Consider the following 14,157-nt stretch of genomic DNA (forward strand, 5'->3'; position numbering starts at 1 on the left):
GCTACTTGATTTTAATGATTCAGTTGTTTAGAAATTAGAGGACTTTCTTTTCATTTCCAGTAAGTGGCGCTATAGCACACCTTTTTGGTTTCTCTTACCTGAGCTGCCTCTGATTCTATTTGGGAGTCTGCACTTTCACCCTCCACTGCCTCAGACAGAGATGTCGCCCCATGCCAGCCTTATCACTGATTGTGCCTCTGGGGTTGTTCGGTTTGCTGGTGCCACCACTGTAAGTGAGGGAACGTAGGGTCAGAGTCATGGGTGTCTCTGCAGCTGCAGGGACAGGGTCCTAGGTCCTGCTGCTGCTGCTGCTGCCTGCTTACCTATGGCCTAGGGCACTGTTGCAATCAGGAGGCTGGAGTCATCTTACATTTAAGTCTTTAAGTCATTTTGAGTATATTTTGTATATGGTGTGAAGCAGTGTTCTAACTTCATTGATTTACATGCAGCTGTCCAGCTTTCCAAGCACCACTTGTAAATTCTTGCCTCCTTTGTCAAAGATTAATTGACCGTAGGTGTATGGGTTTATTTCTAGGCTCTCTATTCTATTCCATTGATCTATGTGTATGTTTCTGTGCCAGTATCATACTGTTTTGATTACCGTAGCTTTGTACTATTGTCTGAAGTCTGGGAGGCTTATGCCTCCAACTTTGTTCTTGTTTTTTCATTGTTGTTGTTCTTTTGTTTTATTTTCAGGATTGCTTTGGCAATTCTGGGTCTTTTATGATTTCATATAAATTTTAGGATTACTTGCTTTAGTTCTGTGGAAAATGTCATGGGTAATTTGATAGGGATTGCATTAAATTTGTAGATTGCTTTCCGTAGTATGGCCCTTTATGGCCCTTTTATCAATATTAATTCTTCCAATCCAAGAGCATGGGATGTCTTTCTGTTTCCTTGAATCATCTTCAGTTTCCTTTATCAATGTTTTATAGTTCTCAGTGTATAAGTCTTTAATGTCCTTGGTTAGGTTTATTCCTAGGCATTTTATTTTATATTTTTGATGTGGTTTTAAATGGGATTGTTTTTAACTTTCTCTTTCTGATATTTCATTGTTAGTGTAAAGAAATGCCAAAAGATTTCTGTATAATAATCTTGTACCCTGCTACATTTCTGAATTTATTTATCAGTTCTAACCGTTTTTGTGTGGAGTCTTTAGGGTTTTCTATATAGAGTATCTTGTCATTTGCACATAGTGATAATTTTACCTCTTCCCTTCCCATTTGATACCTTTTATTTATTTTTCTTGTCTGATTGCTATCACTAGGACATCCAATACTATGTCTAATAGAATTGGTGAGAGTTGGCATCCTTGGCCTGTTCCAGATTTTAGCAGGAAGGCTTTCAGCTTTTCACCATTGAATGTTATGTTGGCTGTGGTTTTGTCATAAATGGTTTTTATTATTTTGAGATATGTTCCCTCTATATCCACTTTTGCAAGAGTTTTTATCATGAATGAATGCTGAATTTCATCAAATGATTTTTCTGCATCTACTGAGATGATCATGTGGTTTTTGTCTTTTCTTTTGTTGATGTGGTGTATCACATTGATTGATTTGCATATGCTGAACCATCCTTGTGACTCTGGGATGAATCCAACTCGATCACAATATATGATCCTTTTTATGTGTTGTGGGATTCAGTCTGCTACTATTTTGTTGAGGAATTTTGCACCTATATTTATCAAAGATTATTGGCCTGTAATTTTCTTTTTTGGTAGGGTCTTTATCTGGTTTTGGTATCATGGTGGTGGTGGCTTCATAGAATGACTTTGGGAGTGTTCCCTCCTCTTCAGTCTTTTGGAAGAGTCTTTTCGGTATAAGTTATTCTTTGTGTGTTTGGTAGAATTCCCCAGTGAAGTCATCCTATCCTGGACTTTTTTTTCAGGGAGTTTTTAAAATTACAGATTCTATTTCACTTCTAGTAATCAGTCTGTTCAAATTATCTGTTTCTTTTTGATTCAGTTTTGGCAGGCTGTATGTTTCTAGACACTTGTCCATTTCTTCTAGGTCATCCATTTTGGCATATAACTGTTCTTAACATTTTCTTATGATTTTTTGTATTTCTGCGGTATCAGTTGCTATTTCTCCTCTTTTATGTCTTTTTTTAATAAGTAAAAATTCTTTTTTAAAAATTTATTTATTTTTGGCTATGTTGAGTCTTCATTGTTGCGCACGGGCTTTCTCTAGTTGTGGTGAGTGGGGACTACTCTTCATTGTGGTGCTCTGGTTTCTCATTGCAGTGGCTTCTCTTGTTGCAGAGCACAGACTCTAGACATGTGGGCTTCAGTGGTTGTGGCATGCAGGCTCAGTAGTTGCGGCACACAGGCTTAGTTGCTCCGTGGCATGTGGAATCTTCCCAGACCAGGGATCGAACCTGTGTCCCCTGCATTGGCAGGCAGATTCTTAATCACTGTGCCCCAGGGAAGTCCCTATTTAGGATTATTTTTGTTTTTTGAGGAAGACCTGCATCACTACAAACTTCCCTCTTAGGACTATTTTTGCTGCATGCATAGATTTTGTATGGTTGTGTTTTGTTTTCATTGTTGTTTGTCTCGAGGTATTTGTTTTTTTATTTCCTCTTTGATTTCATCATTAACCCATTGGTTTTTTTAGTAGCATGTTTCTTAGTCTCCATGTAATTGCCTTTTTCTTTGTTTCTCCTCCTGTGGTTGATTTCTAGTTTCATGCCATTGTGGTCAGAAAAGATGCTTCAAATAATTCTTACTCTTTAAATCTGTTGAGGCTTGTTTTGCATCCTAGTATGTGAGCTATCCTAGAGAATGTTCTATCTCACTTTTGCGATCTAAAATCTGAAGATATTTACATTTAGAAGTAAAAGTATTTGTACTAAGTAAAATAATTCCATGTAGAATAAAGAAATAAAATTCAAGGAAAAAATAGCCACATGGATTATTGGGAACTCTACATAAGTCTTAAAATTTTCAAAGAAGAATGAATTCTCCTATAATAATACAAATACAAATTATTGGATGAAAGTCACTGCAGAAGACAGTGGAGGTTAGGATGTTAGATGTATTCACCTCTATCTTCCTTACTGACTCATTATTAATTAAATTCTAATTGACATTAGATACTGGAACTTAACCTGAGCCGTTTTCCTCAGTTGTGTAGATGGGTCTGAGTACAGGAAGCAACAAGTCACCTGCCAGGCTTGTTAGGAACACTGATGATTCATCAGTGGGAGAGGACCACACTGCACAATATTGCACTTACCTGAGCCAGGGCAGCACCAGAGGAAGGCAAGGAATGCAGGCGAGCCAGAACCCAGCACAACGGGGGAATTCCCTCAGCTCCCAGAGGCCTCGTGCTGTGGTCAGCACCATCAGAACCAGCCAATGTATGGAGAGAAGTTTGCAAGACATAAGGGCCTTGAGGAAGAGAGAAAATTGTAAGAAATATGATATTTTTGATTATGTTGCCAAACCCTGTGTTTATACACATTGACAAATTAGAATTCTGTGGTCACAGAGGTGAGTATATATAAGACACAAATTTGAGCAAATTTCCACTGGAGTAAATTAACTTCTAACTGTGCCTAAATTTTAACTATTGTTTGAAAGATTCTTATATCAAACAGGTCTATTAAGAGAGCAGAAGGAACATGTAATTTTCAAAAAACATTTGTATCATTTGAGTACAACATAATTATACTACTGCAAATATTTTTTCTTGAAAATTCTCCAGTTTAAAATAGAATTACCTTCATTGTCTAAAACTAATGATCAAAACCATCTCATGAAAGCCTCGGACTCCTTCTCTATATCTAAAACTATCCCATTCCCTGAGCTCAGTTTATTAATTAGTCATCATGAATTAAGGAGAAAGCTCTACAAGTCATAGAAATTAGGTTCCCTGATCTCTAGATAGTAGGATTACTTAAAATACTCCTGAAATTCTTCATGCTACCTTGGTTCTTCCTGTTCAATCTATTTTGTTCTGTAGGCTAGGAAGCTCCCTGGCATGAACAGCATTTACCAAAACTTTTCAGAGTGGCAGAGTTATATATTTTACATCTGATTCCCTAAATTAGCTAGTCCATATGCTTCCGGTCACTTATTTCTTTTTTTGAATCATTCTGCCTTCTGGTGTTTCTCTGAAAATACTTTGAAGCAGTTACTGTACTCTCTGCTGTGTTTGCTGTGTATGAACTTACTGGACTTTTAGCCACTGACTCAGTAACTGAGATCATGAGGTAAACACTGTTCTCTTACTCCCTCTCCTTGAAAAACAAAACCAGTTTCCAAAGACAGTCACATTGTCTAGCCAGTTTCAGCTTCTTTTTATAAAATTCCCTAGGACTCATTGGCTTGCTTAGGAAAAACGTATTGCTTATTTCTCTGATCCTTTCCTGCAACAACTAGAATTTCATCATATAAGATAACATAATCAGAACTTGTAGGTACAAGCCTCACTTCAGCTGTTTTAGTTTTGCTCTAAGATTGTACAGAGACAAAACATCCCCACAACTCTCCCTCTGCAGATGGCAGAATGTCATCTGTTTTTATCATTTCTATGGCTTGCAATACTCAGAGCAGTATCTTTGGTCAAGTCTGTTTTCCACAGTCTAATTGGCACTCACTGTTAAAAACAACAGGTAATAATCACGTGCCAAATTTTAACTTATTAATGAAAAAACCAATTAGAAGACAATGGGGTTGGTGGCAAAAGCATTTGAAGAACATAGTTCTGTACTATGCAAAGGGAAAAGAATCAAAAATTGCTCAGTCAGATGAAAATCTATAAATATTCTTCAAGAGAACAAGCCTATAAACTTTAGGGTTATCTTCTCCACAATGCAGCAAAATATCAAACCCTATAATTTTCAATAAACTAACCGCTAACTTTACAGAGCTGTCTGTACCCTTGCCAACTGTTAATTGTTAGTTATATTCCAGAGTCAGATGAAAGCCTAATTGATTTCTCTGATGAAGCTTTAGCATGATATGAAGGAATCAAGCAATGAGCATTTTGCCTTTTTCCAGGTTTGGAATAAATTTTTCCTCAGCATCAGCTCAGTCCTTTCAACCCTCAGAGGATACTTCCTAGTTCCTTGGTCCACTGTCTCAAATCACCTGCCTGCTACTCATCCATGGACTGAGGTCTACAGTCCAACAGCTCTTGAGTAACTGAATGAAATAATCACTTAAGTGAACTTGGGAGCAGATCCTTCCCTAATCAAGTCTTCACACGAGTCCTCAGCACCTGAAACCTTGACTGAAGTCCTGTGAGAAACTGTGAGCCAGAGGACTCAGCAAAGCCATGCCCAAATTCCTGTCCCACGGAAACTGTGAGATAATAAATGTTTGTTATTTAAAGATACTAAACTTTCACCCAAGGCAATCTACAGATTCAACACAATCCCTATCAAAATACCAATGGCATTTTTCACAGAACTAGAGCAAATAATTTTAAAATTTTTATAGGAGCACAAAAGACCCTGCGTAACCAAAATAATCTTGAGAAAGAAGAATAGAGCTGGGGGAATCATACGTCCTGACTTCAGACTATACTACAAAGCTACAGTAATCAAAAGAATATGGTACTGGCACAAAAACAGACAGAAAGATCAATGAAACAGAATAGAAAGCCAGAAATAAACCCACACACTTATAGTCAATTAATCTATGACAAAGGAGGCAAGAATAGACAATGCGGGAAAAGACAGACCGTTCAATAAGTGGTGGTTGGAAAGTTGGACAGTTACATGTAAAAGAATGAAATTAGAACATTTTCTGCGACCATATACAAAAACAAACTCAAAATGGATTAAAGACCTAAATGTAAGACTGGAAACCATAAGACTCCAGGAAGAAGCATAGGCAGAACACACTTTGACATAAATTGTACCAATATTTTTTAAAATCTGTCTCCTAAGGCAAAGGAAACGAAAGCAAAAATAAACAAATGGGATCTAATTAAACTTAAGAGTTTTTGCACAGCAAAGAAAGCCATCGACAAAATGAAAAGACAACATACCAAATGGGAGAAAATATTTGCAAATCATACATCTAATAAAAGGTTAATATCCAAAATATATAGAGAACTCATACAACTCAACAACAGAGAACAAACAATCCTATTAAAAAATGGGCAGAGGAGCTGATAGACATTTTTCCAAACAAGACTTTCAGATGGCCAACAGGCATATGAAAAGATGCCCAACATCACTTATCATCAGAGAAATGCAGATCAAAACCACAAAAAAAATCGCCTCACACCTATCAGAATGGCTATTGTTAAAAAGACCACAAATAATAAATGTTGGCGACTATGTGGAGAAAAGAAAACTGTTGTGCACTGTTGGTAGGAATGTACATTGGTGCAGCCATTGTGGAAAACAGTATGAAGCTTCCTTAAAAAAGTAAAAATAGAGCTACCATATGACACAGCAATTCCATTCCATAGTATATATCTGAAGAAAACAACACTAATTTGAAAAGATACATGCACACCAGTGTTCATAGCAGCATTATTTACCATAGTCAACAACAGATGACCTGTCCCTCAACAGATGAATGGATAAAGATGTGGTACGTACACACACACACACACACACACACACACACACACACACACACAGTGGAATATTACTCAGTTGTAAAAAGAATGAAATTTTGCCATTTCCCACAAGATGGGCAGATCTGGTGGGTATTATGCTTAGTGAAATAAGTCAGAGAAAGACCAATACTGTATGTTACCATTTATATATGGAATCTAAAAAATACAAATGAATGAATATAACAAAACAGAAACAGACTCACAGATATAGAAAACAAAGTAATAGTTACCAATGAGGGTGGTAAGGAGGCGGCAGCATCCCGGGCGGGCGGGAGGTGCACCAGCAGCGGCAGCGCGAGGGCTGTGAGGGCTGGGCCGGCCGGCTGGCAGACTACGATGCGGAACTTCTGCGCGGCCCCCAACTGCACGCGGAAGAGCACGCAGTCGGACCTGGACTTTTTCAGGTTCCCATGGGATCCAGCCAGATGCCAGAAGTCGGTGGAGAATTGTAGGAGAGCAGACTTAGAAGATAAAACACCTGATAAACTAAATAAACATTACTGATTGTGTGCCAAACACTTTGAGACGTCTATGATCTGTAGAACTATACATTTTGCAGAGGCATCAGAAAACTAAAGAATGATTGGGTTATTGTATTTCTCAAAATTAATTGAAGCAAATACATGTGAAGTCATTGGGAGAGTCCTTATAGGACAGTTCTTCGAGATAATGCAATGCCAACAATATTTGATCTTACCAGCCATTTGAATAATCCACACAGTAGACACAGAAAACGAATAAAAGAATTGAGTGAAGATGAAATCAGGACACTGAAACAGAAAAAAATTGATGAAACTTCTGAACAGGAACCAAAACATAAGGAAATAAACAGCAACAATGCTCAGAACCCCAGTGCAGAAGAAGGGAGTGAAGAGCAGGGTGAAGACATTTTAACTTTAACCCTTGAAGAGAAGGAAAACAAAGAATACTTAAAATCTTTATTTGAAATTTTGATTCTTATGGGAAAACAGAACATACCTCTGGATGGATATGAAACTGATGAAATCCCAGAAGGTCTCTTTACTCCTGATAACTTTCAAGCACTGCTGGAGTGCCGGATCAATTCTGGTGAAGAGGTTCTGAGAAGGCGCTTTTAGACAGCAGCAGTTAACACATTGTTCTGTTTGAAAACACAGCAGAAACAGATGCTAGAGAGCTGTGAGAGCTGCATTTGGGAAGAAACCCTAAGGGAAGTGAGAGACTCACTTCTTTTCCATCGTCACTGACGATGTGGTGGACTTAGCAGGGGAAGAGCACCTGCCTGTGTTGGTGAGGTTTGTTGATGAAGCTCACAACCTGAGAGAGGAATTTGTGGGCTTCCTGCCTTACGAAGCAGATGCAGAAATTTTGGCTGTGAAATTTCACACTACGATAACTGAGAAGTGGGGATTCAACATGGAGTACTGTCGTGGCCAGGCTTACATTGTGTCCAGTGGATTTTCTTCCAAAGTGAAAGTTGTTGCTTCTAGACTTTTAGAGAAATATTCCCAAGCTATCTACACACTCTGCTCTTCCTGTGCCTTAAAATATGTGGTTGGCAAAATCAGTGCCTGTTATGGGAGTATCTGTCACATTAGGAACAATTGAGGAAGCTTGTTCTTTTTCCCATCAATCACCACAACTGCTTTTAGAGCTTGACAATGTAATTTCTGTTCTATTTCAGAACAATGAAGAAAGGGGCAAAGAACTGAAGGAAATTTGCCATTCTCAGTGGACAGGCAGGCATGATGCTTTTGAAATCTTAGTGGACCTCCTACAAACACTTGTTTTATGTACAGATGGTATAAATAGTGACACAAATGTTAGATGGAATAACTGTATAGCTGGCCGAGCATTTGTACTCTGTAGTGCAGTAACAGATTTTGATTTCATCGTTACCAACATTGTTCTTAAAAATGTTCTATCTTTTACAAGAGCCTTTGGGAAAAATCTTCAGGGGTAAACTTCTGATGTCTTCTTTGCAGCCAGTAGTTTGACTGCAGTGCTGCATTCACTAAATGAAGTGATGGAAAATATCGAAGTTTATCATGAATTCTGGTTTGAGGAAGCCACAAATTTGGCAACCAAACTTGATATTCAGATGAAACTCCCAGGGAAATTTCACAGAGCTCAGCATAGTAACCTGGAATTTCAGCTAACCTCTGAGAGTTACTATAAAGAAACTCTAAATGTTCCAACAGTGGAACACATTATTCAGGAACTGAAAGATACATTCTCAAAACAACACCTCAAAGCTCTTAAATGCTTATCTCTGGTACCCTATGTCATGGGACAGCTTAAATTCAATACATCAGAGGAGCATCATGCTGACATGTACGGAAGTGATTTACCTAATCCTGACACACTCTCTGCTGAGCTGCATTGTTGGAGAATCAAGTGGAAACACAGAGGGAAAGATATAGAGCTTCCATCCACAATTTATGAAGCCCTTCATCTGCCAGACATCAAGTTTTTTCCTAATGTTTATGCATTGCTGAAGGTCCTATGTATTCTTCCTGTGATGAAGGTTGAGAATGAACGCTATGAAAATGGATGAAAGCGTCTCAAAGCATACCTGAGGAACACTTTGACAGACCAAAGGTCAAGTAACTTGGCTTTGCTTAACATAAATTTTGATATAAAATGTGATTTGGATTTAATGGTGGATACATATATCAAACTCCATACAAGTTAAGTCAGAGCTTCCTACAGATAATTCAGAAACCATTTAAAATATCTAAGAGACTTTTAAAATAGGCTTTCTCTTATATTTGATACTTGAAAAAATCTGTAAGAAATTTGAAAATACCTTTCAGAAAAGTTGTAAGGTGTACGTAGGCCACTTAATCACTGAATATCTTGACCTGTAGGCCTCGCATTGAGTACATTAGTCATTGATAATCTTCCTGTTTAAATGGCCCGTTTGAAGTCCTATGCTTTGGAGACCTAACTGTTCTTCCAGAAGATAGCATTGAAAGTACCATGTTACACTCTGTGTGATCTCTGCTAATGGCACTTTGAAATTGTATTAGTTAAGTCATTTTAGATATAACATTTGTCACTGCGGATCCAATTGTCAGGTACTGAGTTATCAGTTCTTTGAAGAAATAAATTTTGAGGAGGTATGGGAGGAAGGAATACATTTTACAAAACATTACAAGGAAGCTCATGACTGACCTTTGAATAGTAGGAGTTTTAAGTATGCTGTTAAAAATCTGTAAGGGACAGTTAAGAAAATTATCAGACCGTAAGAGAAACGTGTGAGTTTGCCAAACAAGGATTTCAGTGTAGATTTTGTCTTTATCAAATGAAGTTGAAGGAACAAGTTATAGTTAAAGTTTGAATGGAAGAGCCTTCCCTTGTTGTTCCACATCTGATTGTTGCTGTTTACATTCCTTTATTGAGCCTACATCTTCATAAGCTTTTTGACAGGTATATGTTGAACACTTCTGTTTCATGGTCAAGACAGGATCAGAGGCCATGGATACTGACAACTGATTTCTCTGTTTTCTTCTGTCTTTTTCCATGACTATATCTACTGCCTCACCTTGGTTTACAAGCAAAACCTAGAAAACCTACAAAAATAAGTGTTTTGTGGTTTATCTAGGAATAATACAGAAAATATTGCTGTTATTTTTGGTGAAGAAAATCAATTTTGTATAGTTTACTTCAACCTAAATAAAATGTGAATTTTGTTTAAAAAAATAAAAGTTACCAATGTGGGGAGGTAGGAGATTAAGAGGTACAAACTGTGTACAAAATAAATAAGCTACAAGGATATATTGTACAGCACAGGGAATACATCCAATATTTTATAATAACTTTAAATGAAATATAATCTATAAAAACTTTGAATCACTATGTTGTACACCTGAAACTAATATAATACTGTAAATCAACTATACCTCAGTTTAAAAAAAAGGAAAAAAAGATACAGATTAAAATTAGCCAGGAAAAAGATACACAGGGAAGAGTCTAGAAGAGCCATCAGATGCGAGCTTCCATCTGTCCTCTCCCAGTGGATTGATACAGACAACATTTAAGTCTTCTATCAACAATGAGAGACAACATGCACAAAGTACTGCCAACCCATGAAGTTCACTTGAGCCTTGGTGTCCAGAGTTTTTATTCAGGGTCAGTCATGTAGACAAGGTGTGCATACATGGCTGACCTTCGTTACTTAGTCTCTAGCCTCTCAGAGGCCAAACTGATACTAAGTGTCCCAAAGCCCCATGTAAAAAAGATGCTTTTATCAGGCAGGATATTCCAAAAACTTAGAGGGAGCCTGGCAAGTGGTCAAACCTTTCTTTGAAATGTGCAGGTTTTAGGCAACCCAGGCCTACTGAGTTTATCTTTTACTGCAGAGAAGCACACTCTTTCTTGAAATCCAGAGACTTTTGGTGCCTGACAACAACAGGAGTGGCAGTAGCAATGACAACAGGCACCATGCACCACTACAGGTGCTAGAGACATGAGAGCAACTGAGTCTGCAGACTCAGGACAGTTAATCTCAGCCCTGGCCAGAGCAGCCTTCATAGACCCAGGAGGAAGTGGAGCCAGCATGTCCACGGCAGGCACTGTGAAATATACTCAAGAATGTTTAAAATGGCTGCAGCAAGGGCCACAAGCCTGGCCTTCTAGTATGTCAGCAGGAACTGCTGATCTCTCCCCAGAGGGCAGCATGAGTGTGGTGATTACAGAAGCCTGTTGCAGAAACAGCTTAAGATTCAGTAGTGGGACACCTCATCCCAAACTTGCAGGGTTAAGGCAACACAAGTGAATGGAACAGAAGCCAGAGAGTTTCCCAACCCAAGAATGAAACCCAAATGGAAAGAAAGGGAAAGGATAAGTTCCAATTAAAGCCATTCCAACACCATAAGGTGGGGCAGTACAGAAAAACCCTCATATTATCCATATGCTGGTTAGCCTACCAGGGAACCACTAAGAGTTAAAAAGAAAAAAAGGAGGGAAAGGCCAGGGCATCCCAGGGAAGAGAGGATGCAGCTTCTCCCCCATCATAAATACTGGACTCAACCTACCACATAGGAGTCTAAGTGGGTGGCCAGAAAGCCCTTCCTTCTGTGAAAGGGCCTATACTAAGGCCTCTGTGAAGAATAAGTGAAACAGTAACCCTCTTCTCAAGGAGCTTGCAGTGTAGTAGAGTGGATTGCAAACTTTTTTTTTTTTTTTTTCTTCAGCTGCTCATGAGGATCACAAATACCAAATCATGGGTCATGCAGGGTATATATTGATAAGCACAAGAAAGAAATTGAGTGAAATTGAAGTGATCTGACTGCATCCCTCTCTGGACTATGATCTCCATAGCACATGATCTCTGGACCATGATCTCCTATAGGGCACTGGGTCAATTCAATTGTGTAGTGAATTGACTGTCTCTTATGGGAAGAAAAACTTAGACTTGCTGCTACCTGTTCTGTGCCAGGTGCTACACCTGGTGCTTTACAAGCATAACTCATGCTTGTAACAATTTTATGCTTAAGGCATTGTCATCTCAGTTTGAAGAAAGTCATATGAAGAAAATGGAGGCTCAGAGGACTGAAGTGACCTGCATAAGTCACACAAGCTAATATGTAGTAGAGCTAGAATATCAAGCTGTGTCTTTCTGACTATATAACCTGTGCTCTTTGCCATATACTGGGAATTATTTCTTTTAATTACTAATGTAATAAGTGAAAATGGGTATTCTTTTTAAAGAACAAGCATATAAAAGTTATGTAAAAGTTGCAGGACTTCCCTGGTGGTCCAGTGGTTAAAAATCCATCTTGCAACGCAGGGGGATGCCAGTTCGATCCTCAGTCAGGGAACTAAGATCCCACATGCCTTGTGGCAACTAAGCCCGCACACTGCAACTACTGAGCCCACGCACCACAACTAGAGAGCTTGCATGCCACAACTACAGAGCCCTGGTGCTCTGGAGCCCGTGCACCACAACTAGAGAGAAGCCCGCACGCCACAACTAGGGAGAAGCCCATGCACCACAATGAAGCACCTGTGCGCCACAATGAAAGATCCAGTGTGCCACAACTAAGACCCGACGCAGCCAAAAAAATAATAAATAAATACATAAATATTAAAAAATTAAAGTTGCAAATATAACAGTGTCCTGATATCTTTCAACCAGCTTCCCCTCATGTTAACATCTTACATAACCACAGTACAAGCATGAGAATCAGGAAATTAACATTAGTACAATGTTATTGACTACTGTAAAAACTGTATTTGAATTTCATAAGTTTTTCCACTGAAACTATTTTTGAAAAGGTCCAGTCCAGGATCTCACACTGCACTAGTTATTTCTCCTTAGTCTCCTCTAATCTGCAGCAGTTCCTCTGTCTTTCCTTGTCTTTCATGACCTTGACACGTTCTAAGGGTATTGATCTCCTATTTTAATGTTCCTCAATTTGGGTTTGTCTGATATTTCTTCATGATTAGTCTGAGGTTATGCATTTTAGACAAGAACACTGCAGAAGTGATTTTGTGTCCTCCTGAGGGCATCCCATCACAGGATTTAGGTTGTTGATATGTCTTATTACTGGTGACTTTGACTTTGATCACTTGGTTAAGAGGGTTTCCATCAGGTCTCTCCACTCTCAAGGTAATATATTTTCCTTTGCAGTTAATAAATATTTTGGAAGCGATGGTATGAAGCTCTACAAGTATATTTCTTCCCAAATTTTCACCTCCTAATTTTAGCATCCATCAGTGGATTTTATCTGCAGTTATTCCTGTGGTACTGACCTAATGGTGATTTTCTGTTTTCCTCATTCCTTTCACACTCATTAGTTGGAATTCTACAGCAAGGAAGAGCTATCTCTTCTCCCTCATTTATTTATTCAATTATTTATATCAGTATGGACTCATGTATAAGACTCTGGAATTTGGTTGTATCCAGATTGCCAAAGATCTCAAATACTATGTTAAGAGTTTGCACTTGATTCATTGGGCAATGGAGAGCCACTGTGGCTTTTTTTTTTTAAGCAGATAATTAATATAGACAATATTAATGGCTTTTGAATCAGAATCCATCAGTGAATTAGTTGAGGATCAAAGTAAGAATCCCTTCCTTCCCTCGTTGTCCCTGTAGGTCCTTTGTTGCTTATAGCTCTGGCTCTTCTATCTAGGGCTTCAAGTAAGAGCCCCAGTACAATTGGCTTTTTAAAAAAATAAATTTCAAAGCCTACCCTATTACACAAACAGTAGTCCCATGTTCTGAGTAAGAAGATACAGCAGTTTTGGCTCATTGTTAAAGAACCTCAAATCCCACACTACTCCATAGTGGCCCCAGGTTCTGAAAATAAGAGACCCAGAAGGACTGGCTCATTGCTGACAAAGCTCAAAGTCTACCTTATTGCACAAACAGTGTTCTGGGGTTCTGCAAGAACCTCAATGCCTACTGTACTGTGCATAATACAGAGGTGGACATCATCGGGTTGCAAGCTGTGGAGGAGAGCAGCACGTAATCCATCACACAGACAGAAGAGCATGGGGAAGGGCTGGAGGTCACTGGTGCCATCATATCTAAGACAAGGAGACAGTAACCTGTTAAGCCCATCAGAAGAAGAGCCAGAACATGAAA

The 14,157-nt window shown here is 38.6% G+C and overlaps 1 protein-coding gene and 1 pseudogene across 1 annotated transcript in view; one reads left to right on the forward strand and one right to left on the reverse strand.

Moving 5' to 3' along the window:
• ZNF300 (zinc finger protein 300) overlaps positions 1-14,157 on the reverse strand; it is a 174,608-nt gene that overhangs the window by 29,773 nt on the left and 130,678 nt on the right. The window contains exons 16-18 of the mRNA XM_067730235.1: positions 13,926-14,099; positions 6,812-7,701; positions 3,237-3,391 (exon numbers count right to left, since the gene is read on the reverse strand). The gene's annotated coding sequence lies outside the window, so the exon portion shown is untranslated. The remainder of the gene's footprint in view (positions 1-3,236; positions 3,392-6,811; positions 7,702-13,925; positions 14,100-14,157) is intronic.
• Positions 7,256-9,777, forward strand: LOC137221891 (52 kDa repressor of the inhibitor of the protein kinase pseudogene; annotated as a pseudogene).

Source organism: Pseudorca crassidens, chromosome 3, assembly GCF_039906515.1.
Source record: "Pseudorca crassidens isolate mPseCra1 chromosome 3, mPseCra1.hap1, whole genome shotgun sequence".
Classification (NCBI taxonomy): Eukaryota; Metazoa; Chordata; class Mammalia; order Artiodactyla; family Delphinidae; genus Pseudorca; species Pseudorca crassidens.